General features: G+C 44.0%; 1 long non-coding RNA gene across 2 annotated transcripts; it reads left to right on the forward strand.

Annotated features, from left to right (window-relative positions):
• The first annotated feature begins 1,082 nt into the window (after positions 1 to 1,082).
• Positions 1,083 to 3,391, forward strand: LOC123144333 (uncharacterized). 2 transcript variants are annotated; one of them, XR_006471378.1, is made up of 4 exons: positions 1,083 to 1,803; positions 1,903 to 2,379; positions 2,755 to 2,984; positions 3,058 to 3,391. It is a non-coding gene; the product is annotated as an uncharacterized lncRNA (long non-coding RNA). The 2 variants fall into 2 exon arrangements; XR_006471377.1 differs by having other exon boundaries at positions 1,903 to 2,274.
• Positions 3,392 to 4,649: the final 1,258 nt, after the last annotated feature.

Genomic DNA, 4,649 nt, shown 5'->3' on the forward strand with positions numbered 1-4,649 from the left:
CGCCGTCGTCGCCAACACCGACCGAAGACGGGCAAGATTTTCATCCGTAACATCGCCCACCTCCACCCATCACGATGAATTGAGGCCAGTTGGCTGTAATGTATCACACCGCCGCCGCCGCAGCACCTCGCCATCATGCACGTAACATCACAGAACACCGAAGCCCTGCACGACCGAGGGCACTCACACCATCTTCCAACTCCCGCACGGCCGGGGAAGAACAACTCCAGACCACCATCCAGCTCCACCACGGCCAGGAGCAGCCGGCGCTGCAAGCAGTGGCTGGTCACGCCACGAGATTAGGAGGTCTCAGGGAGGAAGATTTGTTTGGGGGGGCAAGAAGGTAGACCGGTGGAGGCAGAGGACGGGTTGGGAATTAAAGGAGGAAGTGGAAGTGGAATGGGAAGGGGGACGTTTTGTGTGGCTTGCGAGAGCACCGAATCAGAATGAAAGGGTGCTCGTGAGGACATATTGTAGTGGGCCCTTAGCAGTAACTGAAGGCTTATGTGGCAGGGTTGCTGCATTGATTGGTCCTGTATGTAAGTCCCTAACAAAACGTTGATGTGGCAAGTGTGTTTGTGGATAGGCTGCATGTTGAGAGAAATAGCTTAGTGGGGATGAACTATTTAGGTATTATAGATTTGACTCATCTCCAGTCCCATCTTTATCAAGATTTATATTAGAAAACAACGATTCAATAGGAGTAACATCAATCACTTCAAGATCTTCATCATTATTTTCACAAAAACTAAAAGAACACGCTTTTACAAGCCACTCTCGCTTAGCACGCATCTTAGCGGTTCTTTCTTTGCACTCATACATAGAAATTCTCATAGCTTTCAGAGATTGATTAATATCATGCTTGGGTGGAATCTATCTATCTATATCTATCTATCTATCTATGTATACCTATACTAATTTGTGACTCCCTATAAACTACTACGTTAATCAGTAATCAGGAGCCGTTAATCTAACGGGACCGAGTTATTATGGGGTAGATTAATCGAGTTTGACAGAAATTACCCACTATGCCACGGGCAAGTGAAAAAAGCGGTTCATTTTATTTTCCACCTGTCCTACCTTCTTCTCTCTCAGGCCTATTATTTCTCCCATCTCCTTGCAGCGACTCAAAAAAATCCCCTTGCAGCCGCCACCGTAAGCCCCCGCCGCCAGCCCACAACGGAGTCCCGGTCGTCGGCTCTCCGGTGCTCTCCGCCTCCCTAGAAGGTCGTATCTCGCCGCCGTCCCGAACTCGCCGGCTCTCTCCACCCCTGAGGTCTCATATCTCCCAAGGATCCTCTCCAACCCGGAGTTCCTCGCGGAGGGCACCGACTGACACCGGCCTGCGGAGGCGAGGCAGGCCGCCCCTCCTCCGACCATCCAACCATAGCAGCGTTGCTCCTCCGACGAGCGGAGGGGCTCTCCTCTCCCATCGGCCAGCGCCTCGACTCCGACTCCTACAGATCGCGCCGGCCAACATCCTCTGTCGCCTAATCTTAACCACACCGTGTTCCTTCGGACATCGTCGTGAACCTCCAAGCAGATAAGCCAACCTTCATGTGTATCTCCCGTTATATCTCTACTCTATTCTTCTCTGCTCTGTTTTTCAGGAAGAAGCTGGATTGGTGGCCGTTTCCGGTTTCCAGCATGCAGATGGGTATGCCAACGGGCAACGGCTGTTCCTTGGTTGAACTATGCAATGCATCTCGCTGAATTCCAAGCTGTACTATTTTGGGTCTGCATACATACCCAAGCAGGGGAGATAAAAGCTGCAAGTTGGGTAGAAAGCTTGCATGATTCTCGGTAATACTCTTTACTTGGTGCTTGATGATTTTTTTGATGATTACTCTTTACTTGGTACAAGGTACTTGATGATTTTAATATAGTATGGCCCTGATGTAGATAGCAGTTTACATACATGCCTGAATATGTTCAAGATGCATTGCATTGCGGCACCATCAACGGTTCAGTCGACTGTCAAACACACAGACGCATCGGACATCGAAAGCGAAGGGCACCCAACTCTCAAGGGTGCAAGCAGAAAAAGAAGAAGCCATTGGAATAATCTGATCCTTTTCAGGGGCTAATTGAGACCAGAAGAGGAAACATCCATTTCTGTACATCAAGAAGCATAGCAGAAAAATTCAATGTGTGCCCATTGTTGCCTCTGATCTCTCTATGTTCTTCACCGCCCCATTGCCCAGCCACATTCATAGTGAAAAGAACCATGTCTTTACAAAACAAACATACAAGGTGGACCTGCTTTACTACCTGGTACGTGCACATAGGGTCGTCAACGCCGTCATCCTGCCTGTTATGCTGCCGTATCAAGTTTGGGTTCAAAGGAGTCAAGTCAAAAAGGCCAAGAGCGCTATGCATGTGATTCTCCACTAATATCTCCTCTTTACCAATCGTATACGTTCATCGATTCATGTTTTTTTAAACAAAAATAGGGAAGATGTATTCAACTTTGCTTCATCGTTTCTTATTAGTTGTAGGTAATTTATATTGAGCTGAATTAGCATCGTTTCTTGAACAAACAATTCTTGCAGTACGGTTCGAGAGATGGGACAAACGTACGAGAAATAAGATACACAATCACCAATTCATATATGAATGTAGACTGTACCAATCATGTCTATTACTTAGATTTATACATCAGCATAATAGTGTTTCTGACAGTTTACATACTGCACATAGTGTTCTCTGAAAACTTTAAGCAAATAACTTTGGCCCTCCACGTTGATTCTACAGTTTTATGATGATTAGTCCATCTGATCAACCGAGGATCGACATCTCTGTTTCTGTTTATGGTGGGCAAGGAGGAGGAGCGATCTCTCTACCGTGGGCACCCACTGCAGCTACTGCCGAAGTATGAGCAATCCCCGATGCCAAGATCATAGAGCAATCTCTTACAATTTTGCGCTTTTGGCCGTGCGTCCTCTCTTCGGCTCTGAGGCCGATTTCGCTACTCTCCCACTGAGGTCTGAACTCCTGTTTTGTTTTCTCTGTCGTAAATAAAATCTTTGAGGATATTCACCAGGATTGGCGTTGCAGGTTCTCAGTTCATGGAATCATTGTTTGGATCTTCTTCCCGGTGCCAAAATATGTTGATACGCCCTCTGTACAAGAATCTGCGAGGTGTTTTCCTGTAGTCTGCCCATTTTGCCCAGTGCAAGTTCTGTTTGAAATTTCTTATCGGTGCTTAACCAATATATGTAGCCTGATAGTTTATTGAACATTTATTCCATCTTATTCTGTCCCTAAAACAGTTTTTTGTGAAAAAAATATTTTTACAGGACTGATAGATAAATTGGTGTTGTAGCCTAGAAGCAGAAACATATCCCATAACAAACATTTACTTTTTTTCTTAAGAATATTGCAACTGTCATCTGGATTGTGACAAATTTATCTGAGTTGATCTTCTCAAACTTGATTGCCTTTTTCGGGAGAATAAAAGGGCACTCTTTACGCCATCCTTGATTTCATCATATATGTCTAGGTGTCGTCCTTCTACCACTCTACAACCACCAGCACTCAAATTTCCCATCTATAGATGTGTGTACTCCATGTGTTTGATGGGATGTACAAGAGAAAAATCATAGACCCACTGGCAGGGGCCTTATCTTTTGTTGAGTAGGGGTGCATGCTTCAGACTAAAACTTGGTGGGTTTCATTGATAATCATATAGTATCACGATCACAATTCTTCTGATGTAATTCAGGTACATATCTTGACTGAGTTACCTTTCTTAGATTACGGCATCTTGCACTCCTATTCTTTAAAGGATTTGGTCTTCCCAACATTACACGGTGTACATGCATGTTCTTCATGCAAATTATGAGTTCATACCTGTAAAATTAACATATTGTACGCTTCCAACTAAGTACTGACTACCCTTTTTTTTTATTCTCCATATCATATACCGAGTGGAGGAATTACGTTGGAGTGGTGGTGGCGTTCTAATGGATGTTTCCTCACCTGAAATAATATGAAATAAATCACGTTTGTGCTTTGTTTGATGTTTTCCTGGTCTGCTCACATGCTTATGTAATAGTTCCCTCGGATTGTAGGAACGAGCTTCATATAGATAGGCAGAAATATGTTTATGATCAATCAAAGACAATAGGAACATCTACTAAAAACTTTATGAGTGTGTATCATATGAATTACTTTGATTGCAAGTCCAACGATCTTATTATTAACTAAGTTTGGAAACATATGCGCCGTTAGTTTTTATCTCTAGCTCTTGCCTTCTGTACGTACTGAACTGAAATTGCAATCTTCAGGAGATGATGCAGTGCTTCAACCAACTCATCATAGTAGTTTGCGAATCATTGTATATTGTGAGTTTTACTGCTTGCTCCGATCCAAAATAAGTGTCGCGACACTTATTACACCTATTTTGGATCGAAGGGGGTACTATTTTTGGGAAAAAAACATCACGTTGCTCTCTTTCTGTTAACATCTATGTCTGAGATTTAATAGAAGTCCTCGGAACTACCTGGTGAGATTATCTTCAGCAAACGAGATTTCTATCGGTGGCAGATCAACAAGCATAAGTGGGCTTCCGGCCTTGACGAAAGCTACTCATGTGCACGCGTTTCATTTTGCAGCCAGATCCATTGTATCATGATGAGTGTACACGA

This window comes from Triticum aestivum, chromosome 6D (assembly GCF_018294505.1).
Source record: "Triticum aestivum cultivar Chinese Spring chromosome 6D, IWGSC CS RefSeq v2.1, whole genome shotgun sequence".
Classification (NCBI taxonomy): domain Eukaryota; kingdom Viridiplantae; phylum Streptophyta; class Magnoliopsida; order Poales; family Poaceae; genus Triticum; species Triticum aestivum.